Raw genomic sequence first — 23,485 nt, forward strand, 5'->3', positions numbered from 1 at the left:
ATATGGCCGATCCTCTTCGCTGGTGCCAATAAGATGTTTTGTGCCAAGATACTGTTTGCTCAACTAAAAGACAAATTAGAGTATTTTCATTGTCTTCTCTTTACAGCAATAGACATTTGCTTTCCAAACTATGTTTTCCCACAATTGAATTTCGAAGTATTGCCATATGCCTGGCTGGTTCTCTCTACTTTTCACTGACAGGTGCAACTCAACAATCATCTATTTTGTATTTGCAGCGCGGGCTGCCTTTATTTTCATCTGAAACTTGTCAGTCTATTCTTGTTCTGAGAAATGAAGGCTATTCTATTCTAAACTGAAGATCTTGTACAACGCTGTGTACTACTCTCTTCACAGAACAGCACAAACTGGCCCTAACCAGAATAGAAAGAGGAGTGGGAGGCCCCGGTGCACAACTGAGCAAGAGGACAAGTACATTAGCGTGTCTAGATTGAAAAAGACTCCTCACAAGTCCTCAAGTGGCAGCTTCATTAAATAGTACCCACAAAACACCAGTCTCAACGTCAACAGTGAAGAGGCGACTCCGGGATGCTGGCATTCTAGGCAGAGTTGCAAAGAAAAAGCCATCTCTCAGAGTGGCCAATACAAATAAACGATTAAGATGGGCAAAAGAACACAGACACTGGACAGAGGAGGATTGGAAAAAAGTGTTATGGACAACCGAATCTAAGTTTGAGATGTTCGGATCACTAAGAAGAACATTCGTGAGACGCAGAAAAATGTAAAAGATACTGTTGGAGTGCTTGACGCCATCTGTCAAGCATGGTGGAGGCAATGTGATGGTCTGTGGGGGGCTTTGGTGGTGGTAAAGTGGGGGATTTGTACAGGGTAAAAGGGATCTTGAAGAAGGAAGGCTGTCACTCCATTTTGCAACGCCATGCCATTCCCTATGGACGGCGCTGAATTGGATCCAATTTCATCCTACAACAGGACAATGACCCAAAGCACAGCTCCAAACTATGCAAGAACTATTTAGGGAAGAAGCAGTCAGCTGGTATTATGTCTATATTGGAATGGCCAGCACAGTCACCGGATCTCAAACCTATTGAGCTGTTGTGGGAGCAGCTTGACCATATGGTACGTAAGAAGTGCCCATCAAGCCAATCCAACTTGTGGGAGGTGCTTCAGGAAGCATGGGGTGATATCTCTTCAGATAACCTCAACAAATTGACAACTAGAATGCCAAAGGTCTGCAGGACTGTAATTGCTTCAAATTGAGGATTCTTTGACGAAAGCAAAGTTTGAAGGGACAATTATTATTTTAATTAAAAATCATTATTTATAACCTTGTCAATATCTTGACTATATTTCCTATTCATTTTTAACTCATTTCATGTATGTTTCAACGGAAAATGAGGACATTTCTAAGTGATCCCAAACTTTTGAATGGTAGTGTGTATGGTAGTAGTGTGTGAATGGTAGTGTGTGTGTGTGTGTATACAGTGAGGGAAAAAAGTATTTGATCCCCTGCTGATTTTGTGCGTTTGCCCACTGACAAAGAAATGATCAGTCTATAATGTTAATGGTAGGTTTATTTGAACAGTGAGAGACAGAAAAACAACAAAAATCCAGAAAAACACATGTCAAAAATGTTATAAAATTATTTGCGTTTTAATGAGGGAAATAAGTATTTGACCCCTCTGCAAAACATGACTTAGTACTTGGTGGCAAAACCCTTGTTGGCAATCACAGAGGTCAGACATTTGTTGTAGTTGGCCACCAGCTTTGCACACATCTCAAGAGGGATTTTGTCCCACTCCTCTTTGCAGATCTTCTCCAAGTCATTAAGGTTTCAAGGCTGACGTTTGGCAACTCGAACCTCCAGCTCCCTCCACAGATTTTGTATGGGATTAAGGTCTGGAGACTGGCTAGGCCACTCCAGGACCTTAATGTGCTTCTTCTTGAGCGACTCCCTTGTTGCCTTGGCCGTGTGTTTTGGGTCATTGTCATGCTGGAAGACCCATCCACGACCCATTTCCAATGTCCTGGCTGAGGGAAGGAGGTTCTCACCCAATATTTGACAGTACATGGCCCCGTCCATCGTCCCTTTGATGCGGTGAAGTTGTCCTGTCCCCGTAGCAGAAAAACACCCCCAAAGCATAATGTTTCCACCTCCATGTTTGACGGTGGGGATGTTGTCCTTGGGGTCATAGGCAGCATTCCTTGTCCTCCAAACACGGCGAGTTGAGTTGATGCCAAAGAGCTCCATTTTGGTCTCATCTGACCACAACACTTTCACCCAGTTGTCCTCTGAATCATTCAGATGTTCATTGACAAACATCAGACGGGCATGTATATGTGCTTTCTTGAGCAGGGGGACCTTACGGGCGCTGCAGGATTTCAGTCCTTCACGGCGTAGTGTGTTACCAATTGTTTTCTTAGTGACTATGGTCCCAGCTACCTTGAGATCATTGACAACATCCTCCCGTGTAGTTCTGGGCTGATTCCTCACCGTTCTCATGATCATTGCAACTCCACGAGGTGAGATCTTGCATGGAGCCCCAGGCCGAGGGAGATTGACAGTTCTTTTGTGTTTCTTCCATTTGCGAGTCATCGCACCAACTGTTGTCACCTTCTCACCAAGCTGCTTGGCGATGGCCTTGTAGCCCATTCCAGCCTTGTGTAGGTCTACAATCTTGTCCCTGACATCCTTGGAGAGCTCTTTGGTCTTGGCCATGCTGGAGAGTTTGGAATCTGATTGATTGCTTCTGTGGACAGGTGTCTTTTACACAGGTAACTAGCTGAGATTAGGAGCACTCCCTTTAAGAGTGTGCTCCTAATCTCAGCTCGTTACCTGTATAAACGACACCTGGGAGCCAGAAATCTTTCTGATTGAGAGGGGGTCAAATACTTATTTCCCTCATTAACCTCTCTAGGGTAGGTGGCACCAAATCGTCCCACCAACGTAACAGCCAGTGGAATCATGTGGCGCGTTATTCAAATACCTTAGAAATGCTATTACTTCAATTTCTCAAACATATGACTATTTTACAGCATTTTAAAGACAAGACTCTTGTTAATCTAACCACACTGTCCGATTTCAAAAAGGCTTTACAACGAAAGCAAAACATTAGATTATGTCAGCAGAGTACCCAGACAGAAATAATCAGACACCCATTTTTCAAGCTAGCATATAATGTCACAAAAACCCAGAAGACAGCTAAATGCAGCACTAACCTTTGATGATCTTCATCAGATGACACACCTAGGATATTATGTTATACAATACATGCATGTTTTGTTCAATCAAGTTCATATTTATATCAAAAACCAGCTTTTTACATTAGCATGTGACTTTCAGAACTAGCATACCCCCCGCAAACTTCCGGAGAATTTACTAACAATTTACTAAATTACTCACGATAAACGTTCACAAAAAGCATAACAATTATTTTAAGAATTATAGATACAGAACTCCTCTATGCACTCGATATGTCTGATTTTAAAATAGCTTTTTGGTGAAAGCACATTGTGCAATATTCTAAGTAGATAGCCCGGCATCACAGGGCTAGCTATTTAGACACCCAGCAAGTTTAGCCTTCACCAAACTCCGATTTACTATTAGAAGTTTGATTACCTTTGGTGTTCTTCGTCAGAATGCACTCCCAGGACTTCTACTTCAATAACGAATGTTGGTTTGGTCCCAAATAATCCATAGTTATATCCAAACAGCGGCGTTTTGTTCGTGCCTTCAAGACACTATCCGAAAGGGTAAATAAGGTTTACGAGCACGGCGCATTTCGTGACAAAATATTACTAAATATTCCATTACCGTACTTCGAAGCATGTCAACCGCTGTTTAAAATAAAAAGCGATAATATTCCGACCGGGAATCTGCGTTTAGGTAAATAGACGAAAGAAAATAAAGCACGGGGTCGACTCGTGCATGCGCCTAAGCCCATTATCCTCTGATCGGCCACTAGCCAAAAGCGCAAATGTGTTTCAGCCTGGGGCTGCCTCGATATCATTCAGCTTTTTCCCGGGCTCTGAGAGCCTATGGGAGCCGTAGGAAGTGTCACGTTACAGCAAAGATCCTCAGTCTTCAATAAACAGAGACAAGAAGAACAAGATCTTGTCAGAGAGGGCACTTCCTGTAAGGAATCTTCTCAGGTTTTTGCCTGCCATATGAGTTCTGTTATACTCACAGAGTTCAAACAGTTTTAGAAACTTTAGGGTGTTTTCTATCCAAAGCCAATAATTATATGCATATTCTAGTTACTGGGTAGGAGTAGTAACCAGATTAAATCAGGTACGTTTTTTATCCGGCCGTGTAAATACTGCCCCCTAGCCCTAACAGGTTAAAATGCAAATCAATTAATAACATTTTTGACATTTGTTTTTCTGGATTCTTTTGTTGTTATTCTGTCTCTCACTGTTCAAATAAACCTACCATTAAAATTATAGACTGATCATTTCTTTGTCAGTGGCCAAATGTACAAAATCAGCAGGGGATCAAATACTTTTTTCCCTCACTGTATATAAATATATATTCCCCCCCCCCCCAAAAAAAAAAAAAAAGTATATATATATATATATATATATACACTGCTCAAAAGAAATAAAGGGAACACTCAAACAACACAATGTAGCTCCAAGTCAATTACACTTCTGTGAAATCAAACTGTCCACTTAGGAAGCAACACTGATTGACAATAAATTTCACATGCTGTTGTGCAAATGGAATAGACAACAGGTGGAAATTATAGGCAATTAGCAAGACACCCCCAATAAAGGAGTGGTTCTGCAGGTGGGGACCACAGACCACTTCTCAGTTCCTATGCTTCCTGGCTGATGTTTTGGTCACTTTTGAATGCTGGCGGTGCTTTCACTCTAGTGGTAGCATGAGACGGAGTCTACAACCCACACAAGTGGCTTAGGTAGTGCAGCTCATCCAGGATGGCACATCAATGTGAGCTGTGGCAAGAAGGTTTGCTGTGTCTGTCAGCGTAGTGTCCAGAGCATGGAGGCGCTACCAGGAAACAGGCCAGTACATCAGGAGACGTGGAGGAGGCCGTAGGAGGGCAACAACCCAGCAGCAGGACCGCTACCTCTGCCTTTGTGCAAGGAGGAGCAGGAGGAGCACTTCCAGAGCCCTGCAAAATGACCTCCAGCAGGCCACAAATGTGCATGTGTCTGCTCAAACGGTCAGAAACAGACTCCATGAGGGTGGTATGAGGGCCCAACGTCCACAGGTGGGGGTGTGCTTACAGCCCAACACCGTGCAGGACGTTTGGCATTTGCCAGAGAACACCAAGATTGGCAAATTCGCCACTGGCGCCCTGTGCTCTTTACAGATGAAAGCAGGTTCACAATGAGCACGTGACAGACGTGACAGAGTCTGGAGACGCCGTGGAGAACGTTCTGCTGCCTGCAACATCCTCCAGCATGACCGTTTTGGCGGTGGGTCAGTCATGGTGTGGGGTGGCATTTCTTTGGGGGGCCGCACAGCCCTCCATGTGCTCGCCAGAGGTAGCCTGAAAGCCATTAGGTACCAAGATGAGATCCTCAGACCCCTTGTGAGACCATATGCTGGTGCGGTTGGCCCTGGGTTCCTCCTACTGCAAGACAATGCTAGACCTCATGTGGCTGGAGTGTGTCAGCAGTTCCTGCACGAGGAAGGCATTGATGCTATGGACTGGCCCGCCCGTTCCCCAGACCTGAATCCAATTGAGCACATCTGGGACATCATGTCTCGCTCCATCCACCAACGCCACGTTGCACCACAGACTGTCCAGGAGTTGGCGGATGCTTTAGTCCAGGTCTGGGAGGAGATCCCTCAGGAGACCATCCGCCACCTCATCAGGAGCATGCCCAGGCGTTGTAGGGAGGTCATACAGGCACGAGGAGGCCACACACACTACTGAGCCTCATTTTGACTTGTTTTAAGGACATTACATCAAAGTTGGATCAGCCTGTAGTGTGGTTTTCCACTTTCATTTTGAGTGTGACTCCAAATACAGACCTCCATGGGTTGATAAATTGGATTTCCATTGATTATTTTTGTGTGATTTTGTTGTCAGCACATTCAACTATGTAAAGAAAAAAGTATTTAATAAGATTATTTCTTTCATTCAGATCTAGGATGTGTTGTTTAAGTGTTCCCTTTATTTTTTTGAGCAGTATATATTTTTTTTAAAACCTTTATTTAACTTGGCAAGTCAGTTAAGAACACATTCTTATTTTCAATGACGGCCTAGGAACAGTGGGTTAACTGCCTTGTTCAGGGGCAGAACGACAGATTTTTACCTTGTCAGCTTGGGGATGCAACCTTTAACTAGCCCAACGCTCTAACCACCTGCTTTACGTTGCCAAGGTAAGTTGCTAGCTAACATTAAACTTATCTTATAAAAAAACAATCAATCAATCATAAACACTAGTTAACTACACATGGTTGATGATATTACTAGTTTATCTAGCCTGTCCTGCTTTGCATATAATCGATGTGGTGCGCATTCGCAAAAAAGGACTGTCTTTGCTCCGACATGTACCTAACCATAAACATCAATGTCTTTCTTAAAATCAATACACAAGTATATATTTTTAAACCTGCATATTTAGTTAATATTGCCTGCTAACATGAATTTCTTTTAACTAGGGAAAATGTGTCACTTCTCTTGCAAACAGAGTCAGGGTATATGCAGCAGTTTGGGCCGCCTGGCTTGTTGAAAACTATTTCTTCCTAACAGAGACAGCAGACTTTGCCAAACGGGGATGATTTAACAAAAGCGCATTTGCGAAAAAAAAGCACAATCGTTGCACCAATGTACCTAACCATAAACATCAATGCCTTTCTTAAAATCAATACACAGAAGTATATATTTTTAAACCTGCATATTTAGCTAAAAGAAATCCAGGTTAGCAGGCAATATTAACCAGGTGAAATTGTGTCAGTTCTCTTGCGTTCGTTGCACGCAGAATCAGGGTATACAGAATCTGGCTCGTTGCGAACTAATTTGCCAGAATTTTACGGAACTATGAAATAACATTGTAGGTTGTGCGATGTAACAGGAATATTTAGACTTATGGATGCCAGCCGTTAGATAAAATACGGAAAGGTTCTCTATGTCACTGAAAGAATAATGTTTTCGAGATGATTTGACCATATTAATGACCTAAGGTTTATTATATTATAGTTAAGTCTATGATTTGATATTTGATAGAGCAGTCTGACTGAGCGGTGGTAGGCAGCAGCAGGCTCGTAATAGTCAAAGATATATGGTTTAGAGAGAAATAGTCGCGGCGTCATAATTCCTGTAATAACTTGCGGCTGAACTTGAAAGGGGTTCCTTCGTTATTTTACAACTCATGTCTTCCATAGAGAATGTCTTGATCTACTTCAAATAAGGTCTGTGTTTTGTGCTTAAACCGCCTCGGCGTTTTGATACCCGTGTAAATCTCACTAGGTAAAGTTTGTCAACATATTTTCATAAATCCACTCTACAAAAAAAAGTATCTTCGCTTATATTGATCAGAGTTATATCCTATGGATATCTACACAGTTATAAAATTGGCAAGCAACACAGACCTTATTTTAAGTTAATCTAAAAATATCCTATGGAATAAATGAAGGAACCGCTTTTCAGATTTTGCTAGAAGGTGTCATGGGAATTGTGATTCGCACTTTGGTAGTCAATTCTTACCATGCCCATTATTAAAATAGGATTTCATGCATATAGAAATTACAGTTTTTGTTTTCAGCATTCATCACAGGTAACTTAAACTCTATTTTTATTATTCAAACAGTTGAGAGTATTTGTCTCCTAAGCAGACTCTTCAGTATCGTTGTCACTTCAGAGCTGTGTGTGTGTAAAAAAAATCATAAATCGGTCGATTAATCGGTATCTGGGTTTTTGGGCCTCCAATAATCCGTATCGGGATCGGCATTGAAAAATCATAATCGGTCGACCTCTACTCTCGACCTTTGCCGAGTCTGTAGGGGAGTTGCAGCGATGGGACAAGACTGTAACTACTAATTGGGGAGAAAAAGGTGTACAATTTTTTTTTGTAAAAATACCATGGCAGTGAACCTTTAAATCACATCTTGAAGAATAAACGTGTCTTCTTTAACCTCTAACTTATTTAGGCGATCGGGGACGGGGTCCAAGACCGCAATGTGCTCGAGCCCCGCCTCCCGGTGTCCATCCCCCGGTAAGAAGAGGCTGGTCCCAGCACAGATTCTGTGCCTCAGGTGGCTTCAACAACAACAAGAGGCAAGCCTGTGGTTGAGGACATCGTTTCTGACCTGCTACCCGCACAAATGATGGGAGAGAAGAGTTCTAGAGGCTCCTCAGTGTTTAACTATGAAGGTGTTACAAAGTAAATCTGATATTCAGTCAATGACAATTGTCCTCTGGACTGTCATTTTGCTTAAGACAGCAATTTGTTCTTGAGGGCTGTCATCTTTCTTTTTATTATTTTTTTATTTAACCTTTATTTAACTAGGCAAGTCAGTTAAGAATAAATTATTATTTACAATGACGGCCTACTCTTGACTGTGAGATTTCAGCAGTCCAGCTCCACAAACAGTTTCTGGAATGCCTCAAACATGTACTTCAGCTTTTTTGGGTAGCTAATATTCAGAGCATGTTATGACAAGAAGAAAGCCTGTGCAACACTGCCCAGACCTGGTGATCACTTGGACATGCTCTAGGTCAATGCCTATCTCCTCTGGACCATCACTCACCAGGGCAACCTCCTTGTTGATCATGTTGTGTAAGGTCCTGCAGGACATCATCCCCTTCAGCTTCCTGTAAAAATATAAAAAATACAGACATTCTTTTAATGTTGGGATCAAACTTTACATGCAAATTTTAATCAAGATAGATTACGAGATGCCCTTATTTTTATCAGAATGCAGTGAACATTCACTCACACACACACACACACACACACACACCACACAGGTGATCGAATATTTAGGTCAGAAAATGCTTTATTGCCCTCATATTTGGTAGTCTTTAACCCTGTGTTTCCCCCCCATGTCCTTGTCCAGAATTGTTTATTGTAAGTGCTTGTGCACGTTATTCTGGTGTGCGACGGGCTTTGCACCCATTGTATTTATTGTTCTGTTTACGGTGATTTTTATTATTAAACTGCGCCGTTGGAAACAGTTTTTGCCGCCAAAAACTTCTCTGCCGCCAGTATGCACCCCTTCCATCCATCTTTAGCCAGGTAGTCAATCAAGAAACGTAAACCACTTCTCTTGTCTTATCATTGGGGGTACTGCTTGGGTTCTGAAAGAAGGTATTCAACACAAACCATATACCATTAATTGCTCATTGCTCAGTAATACTCAACAAAAAGTCCTCAGTAACACTGAGCAAAAATTCCTCACTGAACTCACATCATGACCCTGACATAGAATAAAATCACTGTCCTCATTGGATTGAATCTATGCCTGTGAAGGAGTGAAATCTATGCATTCACCTATCCAAGTATCCTATTACTAAAAGGCGTACAATGCAATGCTAGCAGAGCAGGGCCTGTGGCTTAAATTGCAGCACCAAACATCAGCCAGCTAAATATTTAAGTTATTTTTTTTCTGAGAATACTTTACCTGGAGTAAGATGGTGCCGGAGGGTAGGGCTGCTGTCTTATTGGCTCTTAACCAACTATGCTATTTTATTTGTTTTTTTGCGTTGTTCGTAACTTGTTTTGTACATAATGTTGCTGCTGCCATCTCTTATGACCGAAAAGAACTTCTAAACATCAGAACTGGGATTACGCACCTCAAATTGGACGAGGAGTTCTTCTTTAATGAGTCGGACGCGAGGGATATACCAGACACCCGACCAGGCCCAGATCCCCGTGATTCGCTGGAAAAGAAAACGTAGGTTTCGCTGAAAGAGATCAGGATGCCTTGTGAGGATCAGGCGACGAGTGGCTAATCTGTCCTTGCCTTCCGTTCTGCTAGCTAACATTCAATATCTTGGAAATAAATGGGACAAACTGAAAGCACGTATATCCTACCAACGGGATATTAAAAACTGTAATATCTTATGTTTCACTGAGCCGTGGCTGAACGACGACATTAAGAACATACAGCTGGCGGGTTATACACTCTATCGGCAGGACAGAACAGCAGCCTTTGGTAAGACACGGGGCGGGAGCCTATGCATATTCATAAACAATAGCTGGTGCACAATATCTAAGGAAGTCTCAGTGTTTTGCTCGCCTGAGATAGAGTATCTCATGATAAACTGTAGACCACACTATCTACAGTTTTCATCTGTATTTTTCGTAGCTGTCTACATACCACCAGAGACCGAGGCTAGGACTAAAACCTCACTGAATGAGCTGTATTCCACCATAAGCAAACAGGAAAAACGCTCATCCAGAGGCGGCGCTCCTAGTGGCCAGGGACTTTAATCCAGGGAAACTTAAATCCGTTTTACCTAATTTCTATCAGCATGTTAAAATGTGCAACCAGAGGGAAAATAATTCTAGACCACCTGTACTCCACACACAGAGACACGTGCAAAACTCTCTCTCGCCCTCCATTTGGCTCTGGATAAGAGCGTCTGCTAAATGACTTAAATGTAAATGTAATGTAAAATTTGGTAAATCTGACCATAACTCTATCCTCCTGATTCCTGCTGACAATCAAAAATTAAAGCAGGAAGCACCAGTGACTCGGTCTATAAAAAAGTGTTCAGATGAAGCAGATGCTAAACTACAGGACTGTTTTGCTAGCACAGACTGGAATATGTTCCGGGATTCTTCCACTGGCATTGAGAACAACCACATCAATCACTGGCTTTCACAATAAGTGCATTGAGGACGTCATCTTTACAGTGACTGTATGCACATACCCAAAGCAGAAGCCATGGATTACAGGCAACATTGGCACTGAGCTAAAGGGTAGACCTGCCGCTTTCAAACAGCGGGACTCTAACCTGGAAGCTTATAAGAAATCCCCCTATGCCCGCCGACAAACCATCAAACAGGCAAAGCGTAAATATAGGATTAAGATCGAATCGTACTACACCGGCTCCGACGCTCGTCGGATGTGGCAGGGCTTGCAAACTATTACAGGGCTTCACAGCCGAGAGCTGTCCAGTGACACGAGCCTACCATTTGAGCTTAATAAATTCTATGCTCGCTTCGAGGTAAGTTAAACTGAAACATGCATGAGAGCATCAGCTGTTCCAGACGACTGTGTGACCACGCTCTCTGCAGCCGATGTAAGACCTTTAAACAGGTCAACATTCACAAGGCCGCTGGGCCAGACAGATTACCAAGACATGGTCAGCGCATGCTCGGAGTACAACTGGCAAGTGTCTTCACTGACATTTTCAACCTGTCCCTGACTGAGTCTGTAATACCAACATGTTTCAAGCAGACCACCATAGTATTCTTGGGCACAGGGACTAAGGTAACCTGCCTAAATGACTACTGACCCATAGCACTCACGTCTGTTGCCATGAAATACTTTGTAAGGCTGGTCATGGCTCACATCAACACCATTATCACAGAAACCCTAGACCCACTCCAATTTGCATACCTCACCAACAGAGCCACAGACGACGCAATCTCTATTGCACTCCACACTGCGCTTTCCCACCTGGACAAAAGGAACACCTATGTGAGAACGCTATTCATTTACTACAGCTCAGCATTCAACACCATAGTGCCCTCTAAACTGTCCTTACAATAATGCATATTTCTCAATCATAGATTTGTTTTTGGCCGCCAAATGTGGCAGATTTTTGTCCATCGCATCGAGCTAGTTAGAACACGTTAACGTTAGCTAGCTAGCTAACCTTGCACCTGCAAGCTAAAGAAGTAGCCATGAGAATTGTTATTTTTAATTTTGGCCCCAAAAATATTTTTTAATCCAGGATGGCATTTGGAATTGTTGGGCAATGATTAGGCTTATAAAATATTTTCTGTTAAAAGTCTCTGCATCTGTATGCTGTGCTTGTGATAAATAAGCCCAACCTGGTCAAATGTATTTCCATCAACTAGTATTTCCATCAATGAATAGGCTAAAAAGCATTATTTTTCAATGGGATTTTTTTTCTTCTCCTGAACAATTGGCCGGTGTCAATTTTATTAATCTGCTTTTCAAAAAAAAAAAAAAAGATGGCCAAAAGCTTTTACTGGCTAACTGAAACCCTGGCTCCCACCCATCCCAAGTGACAACCAGGGATTTGATGTGCAGAGAGAGTGACAGTTGTACATATTTCCACAATAGGAGAGCTTAAAACATGGCTTACGATGTACAGTATGTTTGATATAGGTTTATTGGAGGTATATTTCTGGTGTATCCTACTTGAGTATTCTGTGTTTCCTTCACATCAATTTAAGAACCACAAAGATTAATCAATATTCCATACACTCACAAAAGAAGGAAACATAATGACTGAGCATTCAGAGCCACTACACGGCTTCCTAGCAGCCATGCCATGCTGACTGAAGAGAAACAGTGGGTTGCCTCAGGCTCTCTTAACATAGTGCCTCCTCCTTTCTGTGTGTACACAGCAAGCCATTAAAGGGCAATCAGCAGTTGAAACGATAACAAAACGTATTCCCTGCCCCTGGTTGGGTGATAGATAAGGGATGGGGCTGAAGAAATGTAACCACTCTAATTCATAGACAGAGCAATGGATGCAACGACTGACCATCCATGGTATCAAAATTGTATTAGTTTTAGCCATGTTTTGAGGCTATATTCGGTTAGTTTACAATTACTTTGTTTACAAACATTGGAGTAAAACAATTTTTCTATTTTGGGTTTTTATGGGGTACGACAGTTGAATCAATGGGTATATACAGTATACTTAATTAAGTCCAAAATGGATGTAGCAACTGCAGATTGCTGTCATGCCCTAACCATAGAGAGCCCTCGGTTCTCTATGGTGTTTAGGTCAGAGCGTGACTAGGGGGGTGTTCTAGTCATTGTATTTCTATGTTGGTGGTTTGTATGGTTCCCAATTAGAGGCAGCTGGTAATCGTTGCCTCTATTTGGGGATCATATTTAGGAAGCCCTTTCTCCCACCTGCTTTGTGGGATGTTGTTTTGTTGAGTGCTGATGTGCGCTCTGTTTGTTCATGGTCGGTGTTTGTTTATTGTTTGTTGTAGTTTCACTTAGGATTAAAAGTATGTGGAACTCAAATCACGTTGCGCCTTGGTCCGTCTTTCCTCACGATCGTGACAGAATATCCCACCACAAAGCAAAAACTAAGCAGCGTGTGACGGAGGTAAAGGAGTTTTGGACCTGGGAAGAAATCATGGGAGGACACGAGACCCTTCCTTGGCGGGAGTCGCAGAGGACTCAGGAAGGACAGCGACGACGCTGGGGACCGCGGCCACAGAAACCCCAATAATTCTTTGGGGGGGGGCACGAGGGATGGTCAGCCGATCCAAGTAGAGAGCCAGAGCCCGCCTGGGAGTCGATGGAGCAGTGTGAGGAGGGATATCGGAGAATGATGTTGGCAAGGAGTATGCTGCAGCGCAGGCGTGCTGAAGAGCGTGACACCAGTCCGGTGCCACCTGTGCCGGCTCCACGCACCAGACCTCCAGTGCGCCTCCCCAGTCTGGTACGTCCTGTGCCAGCTCCCCACACTCTCCCTGAAGTGCGTGCCACCTGTGCCGGCTCCACGCATCAGGCCTCCAGTGCACCTCCCCAGTCCGGTACATCCTGTGCCAGCTCCCCTCACTCGCCCTGAAGTGCGTGTCACCAGTCCGGTGCCACCTGTGCCGGCTCCACGCAGCAGACCTCCAGTGCGCCTCCCCAGTCCAGTACGTCCTGTGCCAGCTCCTCGCACTCGCCCTGAAGTGCGTGTCAACAGTCCGTTGCCACCTGTACCGGCTCCACGCACTAGGCTTCCAGTGCGCCTCTCCAGCCTGGAGTGTCCTGTGCCGGCTCCACGCACTTGACCTGAGGAGCGTGTCATCAGTCCGGTGCAACCTGCGCCGATGTCCAGGCATGGCATCCAGTCCTGCTCCATGGCAGGAGCCTTCCTCTGTGCCGGTGCCCAGTCCAGGCATGGCGTCCAGTCCCGCTCCGAGGCCGGAGCCTTCCTCTGCACCGGTGCCCAGTCCAGGCACGGTGTCCAGGCCCGCTCCATGGCAGGAGCTTTCCTCTGCGCCGGTGCCCAGTCCAGGCATGGCGTTCAGTCCCGCTCCAAGGCCGGAGCCTTCCTCTGCGCCGGTGCCCAGTCCAGGCACGGCGTCCAACCCAGCTCCATGGCCAGAGCCGCCTTCTGCGCTGGTGCCCAGTCCAGCCACGGCATCCAGTACCGCTCCAAGGCCGGAGCCTTCCTCTGCGCCGGTGCCCAGTCCGGGTGCGGCGTCCAGCCCAACTCCATGGCCGGATCCGTGGTCTGGGCGGGGGCTATGACCCGCACCGGAGCCGCCACCGAGCCCTTTCTCCCATCTGCTTTGTGGGATATTGTTTTGTTGAGTACTGATGTGCGCTCTGTTTGTTCATGGTTGGTGTTTGTTTGTTTGTTTTAGTTTCACTTTGGATTAAAAGTATGTGGAACTCAAATCACGTTGAGCCTTGGTCCGTCTTTCTTCACGATCGTGACAATTGCCCCTTTAATAACACCACTCAAAATGGTCAAGGTACCAAAGGCAGGTCCTGTTGCAGTTATTCATTTGGAGTTGAATGGATTGGGATTACTTCAAGTCAGATTTGAATATGTCTGCTCTGTTACAAAAATGTTTTGAAATAATTTTTAGAATGTAAGTCATTGTTTATTTTTAGCAATGTAGCACAAAAGTTATGTACTAATATATATATATATATATATATATGTATATATATATATTTTTTTTTTCTCGAAAGAGAATGTTAGTTTATTTTGTGTTTTGTTTTTGTTCTGATGTGTCACGTCCTGACCAGCAGATGGAGCTGTTGTAGTAGTTTGGGGGTCAGGACGTGGCAGTCTTGTGTGTGTGTGTTTGAATGTTCTCTGTGTCTTGTGACTCCTGATCAGGAACAGCTGGGGATCGTTGTTCCTGATTGGGAGTCATATATGTAGGAGTATGTTTTTTTTGGTTTAGCCTGCGACCCTGTCGTATCGTGAGTACTGTTCATTGTTTTGTTTATTGTTTTTTCCAGTGGATACTTTACTTGTTTTGTTAATTAAAGAAACATGAGTGTCCACACTTCTGCTGCGCCTTGGTCCTCCTTTCAAATCCACGATGGATACTGTGACAGAATTCCCCACCAACACAGGACCAAGCAGCGGAAGAAGGCTGGCGAGGACTGGGAGACTCGACGGGTAAGGGAGACCGAGAGGCACCCCCAAGAATTTTTTAGGGGGGGGCACAAGGGCTGTTTGACGGGGCAGGAGCTGCCCGCCAGTCAACAGTCGCCAGAGCTGCCCGCCAGTCAACAGTCGCCAGAGCTGCCCACCAGTCAACAGTCGCCAGAGCTGCCCGCCAGTCAACAGTCGTCAGAGCTGCCCGCCAGTCAACAGTCGTCAGAGCTGCCCGCCAGTCAACAGTCGTCAGAGCTGCCCGCCAGTCAACAGTCATCAGAGCTGCCCGCAAGTCAACAGTCGTCAGAGCTGCCCGCCAGTCAACAGTCGCCAGAGAGGCCAGACTGCCCCGAGCTGCCGGAGTGGCCAGACTGCCCCGAGCTGCCGGACTGGCCAGACTGCCCCGAGCTGCCGGACTGGCCAGACTGCCCCGAGCTGCCGGACTGGCCAGACTGCCCCGAGCTGCCGGAGTGGCCAGACTGCCCCGAGCTGCCGGAGTGGCCAGACTGCCCCGAGCTGTCGGAGTGGCCAGACTGCCCCGAGCTGCCGGAGTGGCCAGACTGCCCCGAGCTGCCGGAGTGGCCAGACTGCCCCGAGCTGCCGGACTGGCCAGACTGCCCCGAGCTGCCGGACTGGCCAGACTGCCCCGAGCTGCCGGACTGGCCAGACTGCCCCGAGCTGCCGGACTGGCCAGACTGTCCCGAGCTGCCAGACTGTCCCGAGCTGCCAGACTGTCCCGAGCTGCCAGACCGCCCCGAGAGGCCAGACCGCCCCGACAGCCTGGAACGGCCAGCACCTGAGCCACCTCCAGGATAGGTGGGTTGGGGAGGGAGGGTGTAGCACAGTGCAGTCGGTGACGGCAGCCACCCTCCCTTCCCTCATTGTTTAAGGGTTAGTGTTTATGGGTTTTGTTGGGGATTTTGTTTGTTGGTGATTTGTTTTGTGGTTAGGTGCATTCCGGGGTCTGCACCTTGAGGGGGGGGGGGGTACTGTCACGTCCTGACCAGCAGATGGAGCTGTTGTAGTAGTTTGGGGGTCAGGACGTGGCAGTCTTGTGTGTGTGTGTTTTAATGTTCTCTGTGTCTTGTGATCCTGATCAGGAAGAGCTGGGGATCGTTGTTCCTGATTGGGAGTCATATATGTAGGAGTATGTTTGTCACTGGGGGTTGTGGGGAATTGTGGTGAGAACTGCTTTTTTTTGGTTTAGCCTGCTACCCTGTCGTATCGTGAGTACTGTTCATTGTTTTGTTTATTGTTTTTTCCAGTGGATACTTTACTTGTTTTGTTAATTAAAGAAACATGAGTGTCCACACTTCCGCTGCGCCTTGGTCCTCCTTTCAAATCCACGATGGATACCGTGACATGATGTTTTGCAGTGAACTAGTTTAGTTAAACCAATCAACAAGAATTTACTCTTGCTTGTTTTCTACAAACCAAATCTATTAGGATGAAATGTAATTGGACCATTGTAATACTTTGACCATGAAAGCCAGAGCATTAACTTCCTACAGTTATACTGCCTGTATTGTCTGTCTACATTGTAACAGCAGTCTGTTCATTGTTGTGTTTTTTTTAACAGTAATTTCTATCAGAAAGGTGAGATTTGTATCTTTCTGGCACTATGCAACGTTACTAGGATACTGCAGATGACTCAGTCTAGATGCCTTTATACAGCCCTTTTAATACCACAGTTAGCTGTTCCTTGATGGTGTCAATCAAAGCACTAATTCAGATATCAGAGCAAACACCACATCAGAGCCTCCGTTACAACTTTCACATACTGTAGAGCATGGTTGAAGCTTTTAGTCAGAAAAGTACATGGAAATAGAAAACTCTTTCTTTTCACTCACAGGGATATCTATTGCCAACCGTTGTTTGATCCGCTTTGATACTTCAACAACACTTAACACGATGATAAACTGTAGGTACATCACTAAACATCCTAACAGGAGACAACGATAGAGGACATATAATTTGCCTTACAGCAAGTACAATTAGGCCTACACCCACCCCTTTGCGCTGAGGTTGCATTACAGATAATGTATTGCTTTGAGATTGGGGACAGTGTTGATGGGAGAAGGCCAAAACCATTGTTTACTCAGATGGATTAGCTTTCTATTAGGGGGGGGGGAAGGTACGGTCATACATAATAGGAGATAATAATGTCAAATGAACTTGCAGTGGGTATTGGAACAAATAACTCAAACATGAAGTGGATGTGAATATTTCTGTTAGATTTGGCATCAATGACACCCTGACTGTTTTGAGCTGTGCAAACAACTGGCATTCCATCAAGGGCTAAATCAAATCAAACTTTATTTGTCACGTGCCGAATACAACAAGTGTAGACCTTACCGTGAAATGCTTACTTACAAGCCCTTAACCAACAGTGCAGTTTTTGAAGAGTTAAGAAAATATTTACCAAATAAACTAAAGTAGAAAATAAAAAGTAACACAATAACATAACACTAACGAGGCTATATACAGGGGGTATCGTTACCAAGTCAGTGTGCGGGGGGGTACAGGTTAGTTGAGGTAATTTGTACATGTAGGGGTGAAGGGACTATGCATAGATAATAAACAGTGAGTAGCAGCAGTGTACAAAACAAATGGGGGAGGGGGGGGTCAATGTAAATAGTCAGTTGGCCATTTCATTAATTGTTCAGCAGTTTTATGGCTTGGGGGTAGAAGCTGTTAAGGAGCCTTTTGGTCCTAGACTTGGCGCTCCGGTACCGCTTGCCGTGCGGTAGCAGAGAAAACAGTCTATGACTTGGGTGACTGGAGTCTCTGACAATTTTCTGGGCTTTCCTCTGAAATTGCATATTATATCGGTCCTGGATGGCAGGAAGCTGGGCCCCACTGATGTAATGGGCCGTACGCACTACCCTCTGTAGCGCCTTATGGTCAGTTGCCGAGCAGTTGCCATTCCAGGCGGTGATGCAGCCAGTCAGGATGCTCTCGATGGTGCAGCTGTAGAACTTTTTGAAGATCTGGGGACCCATGCCAAATCTTTTCAGTCTCCTGAAGGGGAAAAGGTTTTGTCGTGCCCTCTTCACGACTGTCTTGGTGTGTTTGGACCATGATAGTTCGTTGGTGATGTGGACACCAAGGAACTTGAAACTCTCGACCCGCTCCACTATAGCCCCATTGACGTTAATGGGGGCCTGTTCGGCCCGCCTTTTCCAGTAGTCCACGCCTTTTCCTGTAAATCACCAAACTTATCTGGAATGAACAATGGATGGAATGCAACCATTTCAATATATCTGGAGCCGTATCAGCAACATCCAATATTAAACTGATATTCTTTACAGCAAGCAAAACAGCAGAATCCAACCAATGTCTAGACACTGCATATACAGTGAATACATAAGTCTAGCATTTGTTTCTGGAACTAATAATATTGACAGCAGAGCAGAATGAAGGGAAAATAAAAGCAAGCTTTGATGAGTGTTACAGCGAGGAAATGGTAGGTTGTATTGACCCATGATTATGTACTATAGCTGATGAGTAGCATCACAAGTACAGTGCCTTGATGAATGGCTTTTGTTTTTTTCATTACACTGGGAGGAATAATGCAATTTTAGTGAGCTGAATAGAGGGATTCCTCTTTCCAACTGCGAGGACGAAGAGAACAAAGAGTGTATTCCAGCCGGCTCTCTCTATGGGAGTGTTAATGTTTTTTTGCTGTGGTCTCTGTTACACAATGCACTGGCTTCCTATTTCGCATCAAAGCATCCTTCACTCATGCTGCCAAACATACCCTCGTAAAACTGACTATCCTACCGATCCTTGACTTCAGCGATGTCATTTACAAAATAGCCTCCAACACTCTACTCAACAAATTGGATGCAGTCTAACACAGTTCCATCCGTTTTGTCACCAAAGCCCCATATACTACCCATCACTGCGACCTGTATGCTCTCATTGGCTGGCCCTCGCTTCATATTCGTTGCCAAACCCACTGGCTCCAGGTCATCTATAAGTCTTTGCTAGGTAAAGCCCCGCCTTATCTCAGCTCACTGGTCACCATAGCAGCACCCACCCTTATACCTGCTGGAGCGCGTCCTATCTCATTGGTCACCCCCAAAGCCAATTCCTCTTTTGGCTGCCTTTCCTTCCAGTTCTCTGCTGCCAATGACTGGAACGAACTGCAAAAATCACTGAGCTGGAGACATATCTCCCTCACTAACTTTAAGCACCAGCTGTCAGAGCAGCTCACAGATCACTGCACCTGTACATAGCCCATCTGTAAATAGCCCATCCAACTACCTCATCACCCATACTGTTATTTATTTTGCTCCTTTGCACCCATGTCTCTACTTGCATACTCATCTTTTGTATATCTATCACTCCAGTGTTTAATTGCTATATTGTAATTATTTCACCACCATGGCCTATTTATTGCCTTACCTCCCTTATCCTACCTCTTTTGCACACACTGTATATAGACCTTTTCAATTGTATTATTGACTGCATGTTTGTGTATTCCATGTGTAACTCTGTGTTGTTGTTTGTGTCGCACTGCTTTGCTTTATCTTGGCCAGGTCGCAGTTGTAAATGAGAACTTGTTCTCAACTAGTCTACCTGGTTAAATAAAGGTGAAATAAAAAAATAAAATAAAAGATTGATGTCTACTGCTTCACTGTCTGTCGAGGCAATCTATGGCAGTGGAAATCTAAAGTTTACCCCTACACACACACACACATCCTGCTTCATAATCTTCTCTCTTTACAAGCATCTGGTACGTACCTACGTAGGCCTTTTAGCTCACTCCACCTAGCACATCACAATTCCCATGTTCCAACAGCAATTGCAGGTAAGGGAGTGGGAAACCTTCAATCTAGAACATTCTAAACATGGTCCTTGGTAATGATGACCGGAGGCACATTGACCATCTGCAGCGTCTGTTCCCTTCGTCAGGGAACTGGAGAAGGATGCGCTGTCAGTCTAACAGGGGAAACATTTGTTCCCAATAAATCACTCTGGCCTCGCCATGCAAGTTATCTATCTGTGCTGTTCTGAATTTTACTGCCGTAGTCCTGTGCTTTTCTAAAAGGGGATAAAACATGGTTAGTTAAGAGAGAGTGAGTTTCTTCTCTGGTTCTCTCTTCTCTCAATGATTAAGAACAGGGACTGTCCCCAAGTGAAATGATAGAGGGTTAATCACCACATCCATCAACTACCCTGTCACTGGGTAGGGCTAAAGAGAGGAACAGTTCTACCATTCTACACTTGGTAAAGTAGTAACAATATTGTCATTATGTGGTATGTGTAAGAGCATTTGCACATTGCGGTACTTGGGTGACGGGTCACACCTCTTCACTTGGTGCATCCAAAACCTATCCAGTCATCCCATGGCAGACACAAGACAGGTTTATGTATCATGGGAGGTATGGGGGTTCAGGTGAGAGGATGGGAGAATGGGAGGATGAAATATGTCTTGAGGGTAAAGACATTGTGGGATAAGAGGGAGGGGAGGGAGGGAGAAATGAAAGGAGAGAATCCTGGTGTGTGACAAAGTGAAGTGGCCACCAGAACACTAAAAATAGACATCCAATAATGAAGCACAACCAAAAAACAAAACAGAATCTTAACAATGATGGGATTTCTGTCTCCCAAAACGATGACCCAATGTCCTTGTTATGAGAGACAGAAATGAAGTACTGCATTTCCAGATAAGGACAAATAATTCCAATATCAAGAGGTTGTGAAAAAGGGTGATGAAATGTCCACACAAATATAAAAAGCACCAGTCCATATACCACAGGATGCCATTTGACCTGGAAAGATCATCTAAATCATTATACAACCTCTGTAGGGACAATGAGGAAGATTGAATGGATTGAGGGCCATTTAGTAATGATATCGTGTACACCTTTTATATTGGTATAACTTTTATTGGTTATATTCTTTACAGGACAATGATTAGCAGCAGTGATACACACATCTGTAAATACAAATGCCTCAAGTGTGATGTATGTCAGCAGTTTGCTGTTGACATCCATATTTTTGCTTCTATTATGTCATGGGCAATTCATATCACTGCTGACCAAAGATTTTATATTACTGCACTCATAAACTGCTACATTATCCATCATTTAGTATTTATTCTTGTGTTACATTACACAGACAGACATCAATGCATTAGAGCAAAGCAAAACACAAATAACACTAAAAACACTAACACAGTCTTGAAGGAGTTCCCACATATGCTGAACACTTGTTAGCTGCTTTTCCTTCACTCTGCAGTCCAACTCATCACAAACCATCTCAATTGGGTTGAGGTCAGGTGATTGTGGAGGCCAGGTCGTCTGATGCAGTACTCCATCACTCTCTTTGATCAAATAGCCCTTACACAGCCTGGAGGTGTGTTTTGGTTCAATGTCGTGTTGAAAAACAAATGATATTCCCACTAAACGCAAACCAGATGGGATGGCATATCGCTGCAGAATGCTGTGGTAGCCATGCTGGTTAAGTGTGCCTTGAATTCTAAATAAATCACTGACAGTGTCACCAGCAAAGCACCCCCATACCATCACACCTCCTCCTCCATGCTTCACAGTGGGAACCACACATGCGGAGATAATCTGTTCACCTATTCTGCGTCTCACAAAGACAGCGGTTGGAAACAAAAATCTCAAATGTGGACTCATCAGACCAAAGGACAGATTTCCACCTGTCTAATGTACATTGCTTGTGTTTCTTGGCCCAAGCAAGTCTCTACTTCTTATTGGTGTACTTTAGTAGTGGTTTCTTTGCAGCAATTTGCCCATGAAGGCTTGACTCATGCAGGCCACTCTTTATTTTTTTATTTGATTTGACTTTTATTTAACTATGCAAGTCAGTTAAGAACAATTTCTTATTTACAATGACTGCCTACACCTGTCAAACCCGGACGCTGGGCCAATTGTGCACCACCCAAAAGGGACTCCCAATCACGGCTGGATGTGATACAGCCTCTGAACAGTTGATGTTGAGATGTGTCTGTTACTTGAACTCTGTGAAGCATTTATTTGGGCTGCAATCTGAGGTGCAGTTAACTCTAATGAACTTATCCTCTACAGCAGAGGTAACTCTGGGTCTTCCTTTACTATGCTCATGAGAGCCAGTTTCATCATAGCGCTTTATGGTTTTTGCGACTGGTCTTGAAGAACCTTTCAAAGTTCTTGAAATTTTCCATATTGATTGACCTTCATGTCTTAAAGTAATGATGGACTGTCATTTCTCTTTGCTTATTTGACCTGTTCTTGCCATAATATGGACTGGGTCTTTTACCAAATTAGGCAATCTTCTGTATACCACCCCTACCTTTTCACAACACAACTGATTGTCTCAAACACATTAAGAAGGAAAAAAATCCACAAATGAACATTTAACAAGGCACACCTGTTAATTGAAATGCATTCCAGGTGACTTCCTCATGAAGCTGGTTGAGAGAATGCCAAGCGTGTGCAAAGCTGTCATCAAGGCAAAGGGTGGCTACTTTGAAGAATCTCAAATATAAAGTATATGTTTATTTGTTTAACACAGTAGCCTAGTGGTTAGAGCATTGGGCCAGTGACCAAAAGGTTGCTAGATCAAATCCCTTAGCTGACAAGGTAAAAACCTGTCGTTCTGCCCCGGAACAAGGCAGTTAACCCACTGTTCCTAGGTTGTCATTGTAAAGAAGAATTTGTTCTTAACTGACTTGCCAAGTTAAACAAAGTATAAATAAAAACACTTTTTTGGTTACTAGTGTTATTTCATAGTTTAGATTTTTTCACTATTGTTCTACAATGTAGAAAATAATAAAAATAAAGAAAAACCCTTGAATGAGTAGGTGTGTCCAAACTTGTGACTGGTACTGTATGTACAGTGCCTTCAGAAAGTAATCACACACCTTGAATTTTTCCACATTTTGTTGTGTTAAAGCCTGAATTTAAAATGGATAAAAATTCGATTTTTTTATCACTGGCTTACAAATAATATCCCATAATGTCAAAGTGGAATTATGATCTTTGTGTTGTGTGTGTGTATGTATATATATATCTATATACATATATATATCTTGTTTGTACAGATGAACGTGGTACCTTCAGGCATTTGGAAATTGCTCCCAAGGATGAACCAGACTTGTGGAGGTCTACAAGAGGTCTTGGCTGATTTCTTTTGATTTTCCCATGATGTCAAGCAAAGAGGCACTGAGTTTGAAGGTAGGCCTTGAAATACATCCACAGGTACACCTCCAATTGACTCAAATTATGTCAATTAGCCTA

Source organism: Salmo trutta, chromosome 18, assembly GCF_901001165.1.
Source record: "Salmo trutta chromosome 18, fSalTru1.1, whole genome shotgun sequence".
Classification (NCBI taxonomy): Eukaryota; Metazoa; Chordata; class Actinopteri; order Salmoniformes; family Salmonidae; genus Salmo; species Salmo trutta.